This window comes from Lacerta agilis, chromosome 3, assembly GCF_009819535.1.
Source record: "Lacerta agilis isolate rLacAgi1 chromosome 3, rLacAgi1.pri, whole genome shotgun sequence".
In the NCBI taxonomy this organism is placed as follows: Eukaryota; Metazoa; Chordata; class Lepidosauria; order Squamata; family Lacertidae; genus Lacerta; species Lacerta agilis.
In genome coordinates, this window is record NC_046314.1 from 30,257,476 (window position 1) to 30,272,641 (window position 15,166).

Below are 15,166 nucleotides of genomic sequence, written 5' to 3' on the forward strand. Positions count from 1 at the left end.
AGTTGCAATTGGGAATTCAAACTATGCTTAAATATACTGCTTCTTATTACTTATCATCTTTCTTCAGATACGAGGGTTTGCTTCCCTTTATTTACGATGGAGGCAGTGCTGATGTCTGACAGCTGCAGGTCTTAAAGTATGAGACTTTAAAGCTTTCTCTGGCATTTCACAAAGGGCTGCTGCTCAGGGTGTAGGTTGCTTGCTTTGCATTCAAAATGTCCCAGAATTAATCCCTGGAATGTGCAGGCCAGAGTCTGGAAGGAAAGATTCCTCTCTGAAGCCTTGGCAACTGCTGTTAGTCAGTGCAGACAATATTGAACTAGGTGAAGCAATGGTCCCTTATGTTCCTAAATTTGTTGCTGGCCGACTTGCAACAAATCAAATGTGTCAGAAGCTGGAAGTCAGGGCTCTGAGCCAATAACACTTTAATTCCGTACTCCACAAAAGCAATAGATCTGCTTGGGAACAGATTATGTGAATGGCCCTCTCTTCCAAGATGATACTGCCTGCCCAGGGAGAGACTTTACCCAATATCCTGCAAATATCAGATATGGGACTGACTAGAACACAGAAGAGAGTCCTCTCCAAGGTTGTAAACAACTTGCACCATGAGATCAGCCCCCTTCCAAATAACACTGAGATGACCGTTTAGTGCTAATGTACCTCTGGTCCGATGGGCCAACTCTTAAATGGTTTCTTCTAGCTCTGTTGCTATTGACCAAATGTCTTGTTGATTCCTTGTTGTGATAGCTTACACTTGTAACATTTATTATGTGATTTATTTTTAAAAACAATTGTTGATGTTCATTTCCCAGAGTGCCTTAGGACTCAGCTACACTGGACTAATTAAAATGTTATATGTGCGTTATAAACATGTGAAACCAGAGGGCGCTGTAGAACTGCAATATTGTCCCAATGAGAAGAGAGAGAGAGAGAGAGAGAGAGAGAGAGAGAGAGCACATTTTTAAAAATAGCATTTTCCAATTCAGTATAGGGCTGGATCTATACTGATTGTAAAAACATTTTAAAAAGAAACATTAGTGCAATTTTACATTGATGATTTTACACTGCTCTATAGCGCCCTCTGGTGTCACAGGCTTATAATGCATTTATAATGTTTTAAATTGACCAGTAGATTAGTCCTAGATCCATCCTTAATCTTAGATGGAATACGGCATGTATATATTGGGGAAAGCTCTGTAGCTCAAAGTTCAGTCACTTAGCATCTCCACGTAGGAAACCCCAACGTGTCCCACCACTAGTCAGTGTAGATAGCACTGAGCAAGACTGCTGGTCTGACTCAGTATAAGGGAACTTCCTGTGTTGGTATGTTTTGAATAAATATGATGTCAGGGACTGGGCAGCAGAGGAATAGTGGAGACCGCCTCCCCTCCCCAGCCCAACCCTTCCAGAGAAGAAGAAGACAGTTCAGAATTGCAACAGGGGTTTGAGGGAGATCACAGCTCAGAGGCAGATGAGAAAAGCTGGGAAATAATGGGAGATGAGGAAGGAGAAGCACCAGAGGGGGGACAGATGATGGACACAGTGTCTTTAGAAAGCATTCCAAACTCCCCCTCTCCCAGAACCCAGCAGGCATTGAAAGTAGGAGAGCAGAGAGCTCAGAGGCAGAGGGCACTTCTCAGCACCTGTAGTGATGATGCATGAAGGGAGAGAGGGAGGGGGTGGAGACTCACTTGGAGCAACGCCATTACTCCAAGAGGCTGCATTTCCAAGCCTCTCTCTGTGAATATTGAATAAATAGCATTGGTAAGAACTTTCCTTGTCTTATCAGTTCCTGGCAACCTACCATGGGGGATTGGATCCTCTCATGCCTGACTTACATATATAAATAAATAGCTGCAACTTCATTGGAATAAATAACTGATAACTGCTTTCATTTTATATAAAATGAAATGTATATATAAAACTGCACTGCAATCACTTTAGGGAGGTTTTGTGGGTTTTTTTTATTTCAAAATACTTCACACATGATCTGAATGTGACTGGGATTGCTGGAGGAGTCTCTCTTGTAGTTAGCAGGAACGAGGAGGCTCGTTCTTTTTTCCAGAAGAGAATGCCAGTCTTTTGAAACTGCAATGAAACTAAAGCAGGACAAGCCCAATGGTACCTAGCCTTACCTCAAGGATATGGAGACAGCAGCCAAACGAGTCAAACCTGTCTGCTTTCCCATGCTGCTGAGATTCACCTGGCAAGATGGGACCTCAATATCAAGGAGTCGTCCGGATTCAGTGTTAACCTTCCACATTAAGAGTTTGAAACTGTGCTAACAGAGCGGGCGATTGAGAAATTGTGTTTCAGTCCCATATCCACACACCCTATTCATTGCTGTATAATTCAGCTTAACTTGGAGAAATACAAGTGCTGATGAAACATTAGTCCAGAAATCACAGACGTTACTTTGCAGTTAACTTTTCCAACAGCTTAGTGAAGGTAAACCCACAGAAACAGCCAGTCCCAAGTCTGGTTTGGGGGGTGGTGTTTAAAAATAATAATATTCTACTAGTGCAGGCATAGGCAAACTCTGGCCCTCCAGATGTTTGGGACTACAATTCCCACCATCCCTGACCACTGGTCCTGTTAGCTAGGGATGATGGGAATTGTAGTCCCAAACATCTGGAGGGCCGGAGTTTGCCTATGCCTGACCTAGTGAAATTCTTCATTCTTTTGCACCACAAAGGATTTTTATTGCCTGCAACTCATGTGGCCTTAATTATGCTAATTCAATTCTGTTTAGCATTAATTTTAGATGCAGTGAAAACTGTCTCAATGGATTTTCTCCCTGTGTGGACTTAATTTCCTGCCTTCATCATCCTGTTCATAGATACGAGAGCAGATGTGATTTTTTTTAAAGAGACTCTGGGAATCTTTATACTTTCACCTTACAAAGGGGGAGCTCTTTGATATGTAGTGGAATATCCTGAAAGAATTCGTGACTGGCTTCAATGCTGAACAGGAACATTCTACACTGCAACATTCTGTTGGAGGTCCCACTTGTTACAACATGCCTGTGCTTATTATTAGTTCCTCCTGCAAATACCGCTCTTTCTTTGGAAAGTTCAGAGTAACTTAGACAGGCTCCCAGGGCTTCCCATCTAGGCATAGATCAAGTTCTCATTTCCCTTGCAATGGCTCTCAAATCATTCTCATGAATGGACAAAGGGAGTTTATGTTCTGCAATAGCTTGGATATAGGTACTTCGAACACCTTATCTCTGGTTGGGGTAATTGCTAAAATAGATTGGTCTGCATTTTTTGGAAATGATTTTACATTGTCTCTTTGGGAATAGTAAATGTTAAGACAGGTTTCCTTTAAATAGTTCAGCTTTAGAGCAATTGGTTTACTCACGTGTAGGAGCCACTTATGAGAATTACAGCTGTTGAAGATACATGGATTGGCAACTGATCCCCTATATAAGAGCTCAGCCAAATGTCGTTGTTTAAGGAGCAATACATGAACGTTAGTATCTTTGCTCCTTGCCTACAATTCAGAAATGGCTCACTTTTGGACTACAGGTTTGAATCTGATTTTTTTAAATATACAATATGTTATCTAAGAAAGTTTGGAGAACTTGTATTTGTCTATTGTAGCTTTGTATCATACATGTATACCTATATATATGCTTACATGTGTAGCTGTTTTTTTTGTTTTTGTTTAAAGAATCATTATTTCTGGAATCATTTCATTGTCAGTTGGGTTCCTGTAACTTTGTCTTTGACTACCTGAAGTAGACTGCAGGCGTATTTCCTTTTCCCAGAAGTTACTAATCTATAGTTCAGTATCGGCTGCAGCACAGTAATTCTTATAAAATATAGAAAGTCTGAAAGCTTTTCTTGTTTTTTTTATTTAAAAAAAAAAGATATATTGAACAAAAAATTATTCCAGCTAGCTGATTTGATAATTTCAAACCAGGAAGTCTCACTGTTAAATAAAAGTTGGCAAGGATGACTTGAAATGAGGCCAGCCCATGAAAATCAGACACACCCTTTATTCTATCGCTTCAACTTATTCAGTATTTCACAAAGTCTCTCCTTTAGTGCCAACAGACTCCAGCTCAGGTGATTACATGTTCTGGACATAAAGGGAACTTTTTTGCTTTGTGGTAGACAGCTGTTTTATCCTGCAGTGTATTATGTTATTAAATAGCCGTATCCCAGGTATGGACTTAATCTCTGCTTTCTGATTCTGTTATTTTATTCATTTGGTGGATATAACAGCATTTGGATCTGTAGGCGAAAGAAAATGAAAAGAAGCAATTTGTGTGATAGACAGGCACCAATGGAAAAACTCCCAATGTGTAGCCACTTCCTGTGTACATGGGTCTGTACACACACACACACACACACACACAACAGATGGTGAGTGCTGTTTCCTTTGCTATTGCCAGGCACCTGTTAGAAAGGGAGTAGCAAAGGTAGCAAACGCTATCACAAAGCAGATATGGCCGCTTTTGGCTGAGGTAAAGGATGCGGACATTCAGCCAATGAGAATAACAGACGCATCATGTTTTTGCGTGTTGAGTTTCCATTATGGAAGGTGACCTAATTCAGTGCTTGGATCATTCTTGCTGGACTAGAGTGATGGTGTCTAATATTTTGTTATTGGGGTCAGGAATGGGGAACTGTTGTGTGAGACGATGTAGAAATATTGAGGAAGTCATCTGACCAGTAGTGAAAGTTGGTACGAACTGACAGGCACGGGGCATCAGAATAATAATATAGGAGTTCTAGAAAAACAAATGATCCACTTCCATCACAACATGAAGTATCATAACTTCCAGCAGGGAATGAACCACTTGGCAGTATGAAGCAATTTAAAACTCAATCAATATGACACAATATATCTAATGATGTGCACAGGAAATGATCAGGAATTATTTTCTGCTTTTCTTTGACAACGGCATAAATAAGTTTTTAAAAATAATAATAATAATAATAATAATTAATAAACATTTTCTTCCTGTTTATCAATCCATCTTCAGCCTCATGACAAAATTTAGGAATACTGGAAAGACATGTTCAAATGACTAAACAGGAAAATTGGCTATTGTCTTGGGGAAATTCTGTTGTTCCTTTACAATTGTAGCAACTCAGGTGTTGTTGTTTTTAATGGTTTAGAAATGGTGAAAAATGCCTTTTGTGTCTATTTACAGTAGTTTTTATATATGGTGAATGAAAGAGTAATTTTATAAAATAAAATTCATTTTTGTAACTTTTCTTTGCATCCTACACTCCACCCCCCTCATATTTTGTCAACCTCTGTGAGGCTGGATGGAGAGATGATGACTGGCCCAAGGCCAATGAGCTTCATAGCTGTGCAAAGAATGGAACCTCCGTTACCCAGATCCTAGTCCAAAATTGCAACTGCTGAACCGCACTGGCCTCTCAATAAGCTTTATAGCCAAGCAATTGGGTACAGGATTGCAGCCCACATATCTTTTTTTCAAAGGTTTTGAACAGATGCTATACAATATGCTGAAATCCTGCAATAGATCACCCCAAACTCTCACAATTGGTTTATCATTCCAAATTAATTAATATTTTGGTGCTTTACTTCTCGATCATATTTACAGTAGGTCAAGAAATATGTCTATGAGATGGAAGTAACCACACATTTTCTTTTTGATTGTGACTACTTCAGTTGCTGCTTGTTATATATATATATATATTGGGATGCGGGTGGCGCTGTGGGTTAAACCACAGAGCCTAGGGCAGGCATAGGCAACCTTCGGCTCTCCAGATGTTTCGGACTACAATTCCCATCATCCCTGACCACTGGTCCTGTTAGCTAGGGATCATGGGAGTTGTAGGCCAAAACATCTGGAGAGCCGAAGGTTGCCTATGCCTGGCCTAGGGCTTGTCGATCAGAAGGTCGGCGGTTCAAATCCCCGCGACGGGGTGAGCTCCCGTTGCTTGGTCCCTGCTCCTGCCAACCTAGCAGTTCGAAAGCACGTCAAAGCGCAAGTATATAAATAGGTGCCGCTCTGCCGGGAAGGTAAACGGCGTTTCCATGCGCTGCTCTGGTTTGCCAGAAGCAGCTTAGTCATGCTGGCCACATGACTCGGAAGCTGTACGCCGGCTCCCTCGGCCAATAAAGCGAGACAAGCGCCGCAACCCCAGAGTCGTCCACAACTGGACCTAGTGGTTAGGGGTCCCTTTACTATATCTATCTATCTATCTAGATATATATATAGTTGTTTTCACATCACAGAATTTCTTAAACTCCACTCCTAAAATAGGGAATCGTGTTCTCTTTGTGATTCTGACTGTGAGGCAAAAATTTCTGCTTTTCATTAGTTTTTTTAATGAAAAAAGCAAAAAAAGGCTTGAAGTCTTTCGTGATCAAAAGTACCAATAAGATAGTCAAAATACTAGCAAGCATATCTGTACATGAATGTTTAGAATAAAGCTGGCATAAAACTGGTTAATATTTGCATTTATCAACTTTCCTCTGTTTGCCTAAGGAGGGGAATTTTGCAAAATAGAGATAACACAGCTTGAGCTTACATAAAAACAGAAATGAAAACGGGCAACTGGTATTTCTTTTAACCTGAATTTCCAGTGACTCAGAAAAGCCTTATAGGATACATCTGAAACAGTCTTTCAGTGGTGGTTCTTAAAAATAAAAACAAAAGTCAATATCTTCTGCTATATTTCCAGATCAATCATAGGAGAGCAAGGAAAAGCAAACATTGAACTGGTTGCCTCTCTTGTGTTAGCTTCTTCATTTGGCCTGAAGTCAGATATTATTTTTTTCCTCACTTTTTTATGCCGAGAAAACAACATATGATTTGTGTCACTCTCATAATCGTCCTGATTCAGGGCCCAGTGAGATGGTTGTTAGCTACCTGTATATCTGTGCATCCTGTGTGCCCCTATCAAGATCAAAATACTACTGTGGAGTTAGGGGACTTTGACTCCCCCCCCCCCCAGTCCTGATCAGTGGTAGTTTACATGAAATATTCACAAGAAAATGGCAGTGATATCAACAGTAGTCATTATAAAATTATGGAAATATAGATAAAACCCACATTTTAGAAAACAAATGTGCAAGTTGTTACTAATTTATTCCCAAATTGGTGGCATTTAAAAAAAAAAAAGCAGTTGCAGCACATTTATCTCCAGTAATAGCTGGCAAAATGCCCCTGAGTCTTTTATGGGATACTGTGCCTTTCATTGAAAGGTTCCTGTTTACAAGACAGTCCACTTTATTCCATTCTGTGTCAAATAGACTGGGAAATTAAATTACTGATTTCCTTCCATTACATGTTCACTTATCTTATAGTTAAATACAAAAACATAACTCATGTAATGATATAAGGAAATGATGTAAGGAACTAAGTAATTACCTGCACCAAAGAATCTTGGAAACAATTACCAGCACCCTTAAAACTACAGTTCCCAGGGTTCTTTTGGGGAAGCTGGATAATTTAAAATTATGCTGGAGGTATGAGATATGTTGCTGAATGAGCACTCCCATCATCTGTGACCCCAATGCTGGCTGGGGCTGAGTTCAACAACACCTGCAGTAAAAGGAAGGGGATGAAAGGGATAAAATGAGTTAAGCAATTGTGGATGCCATGCATTTGTTATATGAAATAATACTGCATGGATGTTAATAAATACAGAGTATTCGCCTTGTTCATCTAATATCTTAGATTACGCCAGTGCGTCATCTTGCCTGCATTAATCTGTATAAAAAACAAATTAAAATAATATAAATGCAAATTAAGCAGGTAGCACCCATTAATTATATGTTATTAAGGCTATTGTCAGTTAGGATATAGTTTGCATTGTGATATTTTTGTGTGTGTTATGTGTGCTGTATTTATTTATTTTTAAAAACTGAATTATCAATGTAGATGCTGGGCAAGAGACTTTATAATATATGCAATGCAGTTACAGCTGTCTACCTATTTTTGCTCTAATCAAATAACTTTACCACAAATAAGCCTTGTGATCATTCTAATCGCTTCCCTTTGTATAGGTTTTCCTTTGATTTCACATTCTGAATGGGACTTTATTACTGATGCATAATCTATCCAAAACTTCATTAAATTGGTTGTTAAATGATTACCTTGCTAATCAACCAAGAGAACAATAGTGTTTGGGGAGGTGACCCTGTGGCGTTCTTGCCATTTCCCAAGCCTTGCTGGTGAAGTGGAAGGTTTTCCTGTTGTTGTTTTTTAAAAAATATCCTTCCAGTGGGAGTTATCTTACTGCCCTCTTCACCCAGGATTCTGGGCCCTTTTCAGAGGCACGTCAGGGGAGCAAAAAAAGCTTGGGATCCTGTGGATCCTGGCTCCATAATGCCGCCATTTCAGTCTCTGCTTACAACAGGACATTGCCAGCAGGACATAATGGCAGTGGGGCTTCTCACTGGTCTGTAGCCTAAGGTTCCTCTGGCACCATAAGTGATGTTCTAGTGGCACCACTCCTTCTCCACAGGAGAAGTAATGCTTGCACAGCTTCCTAGGCAGCTGAAAGTCAGCTGTAAGGTTGTTCTCCAAAATTCACTCATTTTTAAAAAAGGATTTATGTACCACCTTTCAGAAAAACTTCCAGGGAAGTTACAAAAAAACAACAACAACCCACCATGATAAAATACAAAAATCTTCATGCTTGCAGATTAATAAAAATCCAGTTATGGTTTTATTTCAGATGTCCAACATGCTCTTCATTCAGCCGATTCTATATCTTGCATATTTCAATGGTCTTCAATTTTCAGGCAGTTTTGAAATATACGGTTGCATGGTATTTAAATCCTTTATACCAGCTCGACATTTTTGTATGGTCTTGGTGTTCTAGATTTGTTGATGTAACACCGTTTAAGCCCTGCAGCAGAACTGTAGCTGCCGCATTGTATAACACCCCTTTTAAAATGTCTGTTTCTTTGCTTACCTATCTCATTAAAAAAAAACCAACAACTGGGTCTTATGATTCACTTATTATCCTGTTTCTCTGTGGCCACTTAATTACCATGCATTAAATAACTGGCGGAACATACCAATATAGTTTTCTGAATGAACAGAATGTTGACCTAGTGAAGGATCTTATTTTTATTTTTTTTACCTTTTCCAAGAACAAATGTAAACATCACAGGCTCATAAAGTGCTGCTGTGTAGTGTTGCAGAGCCACTTAAATCATTTAGGGCTTTTTAGTTTAGAGAAAAGGTATTGGTAAGTGGTGACAGGTACAAAATTATCCATGGCATGAAAAAAGTGCAAGTAGATAAATAGGTACCGCTCTGGCAGGAAGGTAAACGGCGTTTCCGTGCGCTGCTCTGGTTCGCCAAAAGCGGCTTTGTCATGCTGGCCACATGACCCGGCCAGTAAAGCGAGATGAGCGCGGCAACCCCAGAGTCGGACACAACTGGACCTAATGGTTAGGGGTCCCTTTACCTTTACCTTTACCTTTACCTTACAGGAAAGGGTAGTGCTGTTATGTTCCAGTCCTGCTTACAGGCTTCCCATCGGCATCTGGTTGGCCACTGAGAACAGGATGCTGGGCTAGTTGGACCACTGGCCTGATCCAGAAGGACTGCTATTATGTTATTCTGTTGTCCCAAAGGTCAATTAGATCATATGTCTTGTTGTAGTTTTTTTTTTTTAAGTGATTGAATTAAATGGAAGAATTGTAGAGTTGGACCACGAGGGCTGTCTAGTCCAACCCTGTCCAATTGGGTATTTTAACCAACATTGGGCTGGAAGCCAAGACCCTGAGATTAACAGTCTCGTGCTCTACCGACTGAGCTATCCTTGAGTGCATCGGAGCCAACTCCTAGGGCCCAAGGGGTCTTTGGGACCTCCCTAAAATATTTGAGGGGGTCACCAAGCATAAAGTTGATGGGCATTGCCATTCAAATGGTGTGCATGCACTGCATCATGTGATCAACTATGGAGGGCGGGGCTTACCCCCCCTGCAAATATTTTATTCAAGTTAGCACCCCTGCTTGAATGCATGATATTGCATTACTTTTAGTTCTTCCTTGGGGAGGCAATAAAATCAGACATCCATCACTATTGACCTTATTCACTGTGGATTGTACAACTCAAACTGTTGTAAAAACTTTGTGCTAACATTTTCGATTCTTTGATGATCATCATCAGTGCTTTCTTTCTTTCTTTCTGGGGGTACTCAAGGGTATGCAGTACTGGCACCTCTTTCTCTCCCTCCCCCCATTTTAAAAAGTGTGGCACTTACTGTAACAACTTCATGATGAGTATAGACCCCTTTATAAATGCTTGGTATGTAAAAAAACTGACTATATGGTAAATTATTATTCTTCAGATGCATGGGGTTGTAAATGTTGTATCTAAGAAAAACAAACTGTTGCATGTATATATTAGCAGTTTCAGACCCCTATAGCTATGTCCACCTGACCAAATAATAAATAAATAAATAAATAAATAAATAAATAAATAAATAAGCATAAATGGCAAATCCATGCTCAGATTATGGGAGGAGTAATTTGTTCCTCTGACGCATTATAGAAATTCATTAACTCAGCTTCAGGCAAAAGTAAAAAGGAATTGTAAAATGTTTGGAATTTAGTAAAACATGTCTGGGCCAATATATTGTGTTGTCAAGAAGGAGGTATATGTAATTCAAGAGAGCCAAGCAAAACTAATGAGGACAGCAAAAAAAAAAAAAAAAAAAAAACCAACAACCCTGAGTGTAACATGAGGAAACCTTCAACTTCATTAATTGTGTTTAAAATAGGAGTGAAAAGGCAGCTTTCTCAGCAACTGCTGAACAAGACTGGATTATGAAACTTTATGCAGCCTAAAGGCATTTTTAAATACAAGGGAGGTTTCAGAATTCCGAAGGTTTAAAATACACTTTGGAGAGGTTTGTTTGCAAAAGATCAAACAAAACCGCCATGCCCTGAATGATAATAATGGCACCAAATTCTAAACCTAGGCTTGCTATACATCAGGAAAATTTCTAATATGTCCTGGTTTTGGTGTGTAAAAATGGCATCGGGGGGATTCTGCAAAATGTCAGGGGGAACCCAGATGTATGGCAACATGACGGGGAAAAAAACAGCAAAAACAGGTCCCAAAGCTTAGAATCACTATTTTGGGGGTGTCAGGAATTTTACTTTTTGAAATATGACAATCCTATATAAACCTGACCTCACTGGGATGCAAGCAACCATCTTACATGCATGTAAAATATTTAGCCTAAACTAGAGTGATGCCCTACAGAAACAATAAAAATATCAAGAAATGAGGGGAAAACAGATCCATCCACAAGCAACAGGCTCAATATGGAGTTAAAAAAAAACTGAACTTAACTAGAAACCAATTGAAATGTCATAGCTTGTAGTATTCTGTAACAAGCTCCCTGCTCTAATAATAATAATAATAATAATAATAATAATAATAATAAAATAAATAATAAATTAATTAATAATTTATCGCCCATCTGGCTGGGTTTCCCAAGCCACTCTGGGCAGCTTCCAACAAAATATTAAAATACAATAGTCTGTCAAACACTAAAAGCTTCCCTAAACAGGGCTGCCTTCAGATGTCTTTTAACACTCATTACATTTGATGATTCATTTAGAATGGCTTTTTTATTTTATTCCCTGCTCACCCCTGTTTGTTGTGGCATATTTCAGTGTATGAGAGTTCCCAAGATGGCGGTGGGGACCTTTGTCTATGTTTGGCCACCAGACACCAATTTAACTTAAGATGGGAGATCAAATGTGATTTTGGCTCGGCAGTTAAAAACAAGATTTCCTGAGTTGGAATGAAAAGGCTTTTATGTATGTTTGGATGTCATCAGGTACTGTGTCAGTTTGTGTGTGTGTGCACAGCCCCAAACCTCACAAATTACACTTCCCATTTACACATTTTTTTTAAATGTTTCTTTAAATTCTTGTATTTCTTTGAATCCCCAGGCACACCCTGGGCACACCCTGCTTAAAGTGCAATATTTCATGAGGCACTAAAGGGTCAGGAAACAACATTTTGTATCAAAGGATAACTGCTAGAATAAGAATGTTCCCATACAAAACCGACCTGAACGAGACTACTAATTGTGACCTCCTAGCCTAGAGATTAACCAGAATGAAATGATCCTATTGTGCCCATTTTGGAACTGCCTGCAGAGACCTCTAGTTGCCTGTACCACTTATAAATTTGATGACAGCTGCCAATAGCAATACACCCTGATATCATGAGCTTTTGATAAATGGTATGCTAGAACTGATGGACCTGCAAAGGACCTTGAGCCCCTACATAGGCTGTTTTATATTGTCGTCCAATTTTACTTTGTAAAATGCTTTGAAAACCTTTCCCCCTGGATATTCTTCCTAAATTCATGTTATGTGATTTACATTTTAGCCTTTAATATTTACTGTGTCTTGAGCACACGTTTGAAGGTTCCAGTTTGAAGGGAGGAAACTGTCAGTGCAGGCTGCTGCCGAGGTAGTTGAGATGCCACCATTGGTGGGAATATACAGTAGTTAATTTATATGATTTTGTAATGTCTATTTTATCTGCTTTCTTTTCCATTTGCCATGCCTCTGTCATGTGCTTCATTCTCTAAAATGTGGTCTGTTCATTGCTGTTACTCTTTAGCTTGGTGTTTCCCTCGCTGACTGTGAAATGGGCTTTTGAGGCTGTTGATAACACAAACTTCTACCATACCTTAGCCCCTGTCCTATGGCAAAGATCAGGGATTAGGATTGCTCTCTTTGGGGCTACAATTTTATATCCATGTTCCTGAGAAGAAGCCTTACTAAACTAAAAGGGATTTGCTCCTGAATGAATGCATAGCAGTGCACCGTTACAAATTCTTGTTTGTTTGTTTGTTTGTTTTTTAATTTAGAGAAGCGTTTGCTCATCATGGACCAAGAAACATAGAAACTGTAATTTATGGCTTGTGTGTCATCTTCTGTGGTGTGTAAGCTGAACACAGAACAAAGAGAGAAGGCATATATCATTAGAAAAAGGAGGAGATGGAATATAAAAGGTGTTCAGGAAAGTAAGCTTATTAGTCCACTGTGTTGTGAAAGACTCTTTGTAGAGCAAATAACATAATAGAACTCTGCTCCAATTGAGTAATAAACAACCCCTTTGTGTGCTGGCCATCCTTCCTAGAGCAGAGCAGAAGAATATCGATCAGATAGCCAGGTAAACTATATCTCACAAAGGGTTTTATAAACAGAAATCCTTCAGAAGCATATCCCTAGGTTCCACCCGCCACTGCAAATTCTGAATATTCATCCCTATAAACTGTAAAACTGTTAAAAAAGTCATCTGCTGGAAGCTTCCTAGAAAACCTGAGAATGACTGCCTTGCCTCTGGTTCATTTAATTATTAAGCACCACTTCCTGAAATTGGCATTGAAAATGTTACATATGCATTTAATTTAATTAAATGGTGCTAGTGTTTTTAATTGGATTGCTATAGATTAAATGTTCCTCTACGCATAAGAATCAGACTGTTAGTAGAAAGTTGCTTTTCATTTCAACATCCTCAAAACTACTGAACTTGTCAACCACATAAACTGAAAAAAAAATCAAATTAAATATTTCCCCTATTTTCTCTCCTCTCTGCTTATTCCCCCACCTATCTATGGCTTCCCTTGATAGCTTTCATTTCTTTTTCTGGTGAGGGGGGCGTCAAGTATGCTTGTAGAATGTTACTGTTCTAGAGTAAGAAAGAAGTTCTTTAAAATAAATCAATTTTATGGAAGTGTCTCTGACTTTCTTAATCCAAAACATAAAAACTTCCATTGATATATGGTTTCAGGAATGTCAGTATCTTTCAGCTTCAGTTTCCCTTTTGTAAAATGGAACTCGCCAAAACAACTATCACAGATGAGCCAGTGCCAAGGCCCCAGTGCCAACTTATGACTACTGCCAACTTATGACTAATTGTGACTGAAAAATGCACCATTGCTAGTGTGAGAGAACCCATTGGGAGATCTGAAGAAGTGTGCATGCACACAAAAGCTCATACCAAGAACAAACTTAGTTGGTCTCTAAGGTGCTACTGGTGTGAGCATTAAAATACTGACAACTGGAAGGAATTTTTTTAATTCTTTGTTATCAGTCTCTTTCACCACAAGTCTTGGAGACACCAGATGATGAAGCAGCAGAGGTGGCTTTATTTTGCCATTGGCAAATAAATTACCATTTGAACTGAATCGATATAAACTTCTCTGGCACCACTACAGGTGCCTCCTGCCCACCCACCCTCACCAGAGAAACAAGGAGAAGCACCTGCGGTGACCAGAACACAGAACTTCTCCAGTGAAGGGGGCACTAGGAGGGTTGCCATATGTCCGGAAATGTTGGTACCCATCCTGGTGCCTTAAAAATATGAGATGAATGCCTGGATGGAAGCCAAATCTTGTGAGAGCTGCCTTCTCTGTGGGGGGGGGGGGGCGCCGCCTGAGGCAGCTGCCTCGGTGGGCCTTACAGACGGGCCCAGCCCTGGTGAGACCCTAAGAAGTCTCCCACTTCCTCTGAGGCCACCTTCTTGCCCTTGGCGCCCTTCCAGAACCCGCCCCTCTCTGAAGCCGCAGCAGCTGCTGAGCTGACAATGGGAAGGAGGCCTGTACTTTGCTCGGGAAAGGGCTGGGTCCTTTGGGTTCAACCAAGCTCTTGCTCCACTTCTGCTGCTGCTGCTGCTTTTATTTCCTTTTTGGCGGCGGCCGCCAGGGCTGGGTTTGCACTTCTCGAGCATGTTGGAACTGGTTTCCACGCCCATCCCTGCCCACAACGCTCCTGAGAGCGAGCGCGAGGAGGACGGGAAATACCTGCGAGGAGGGGAGCCGTGTTGCAACTTGAAGCTCGCCACTTTCCCCCCGGTGCGCACAGTTGCCTCTGCGCCAATTCCCATGCTAGGAGAAGCTTCCGAGGGGACGGACGGCCACGCGCGCGGGGACGCAGCAAAGTAAGTGGTCCTGAGTTTCTTTTCCAGCCTTCCTCTCCGCCCTCTCAGTTTGGGCGAGTTTCTCTTGAAAGGGCACGGCAGACAACGGAGGGAGTTTCCAATTTGCCAAGACACCAGCCTAGTGTCCCCCCCCCCTTTCTTTTCCATTCTCTTTTTGAACAGAAGCTGATGCGCGCCTGGTCATCTCGCATTCCTCTCCACACTGACGCCCTCCTTCTGTTGACAGCGGGGAA

At 40.5% G+C, this 15,166-nt stretch overlaps 1 protein-coding gene across 2 annotated transcripts in view; it reads left to right on the forward strand.

Moving 5' to 3' along the window:
- The first annotated feature begins 3,448 nt into the window (after window positions 1-3,448).
- Window positions 3,449-15,166, forward strand: part of FAM83B (family with sequence similarity 83 member B) — a 59,783-nt gene continuing 48,065 nt past the window's right edge. The window contains exon 1 of one of the 2 annotated variants that reach the window (XM_033143168.1): window positions 3,449-3,533. The gene's annotated coding sequence lies outside the window, so the exon portion shown is untranslated. Of the gene's footprint in view, window positions 3,534-14,729; window positions 14,934-15,166 lie in introns of those variants that run through there. The other variant, XM_033143167.1, reaches the window with a different exon arrangement.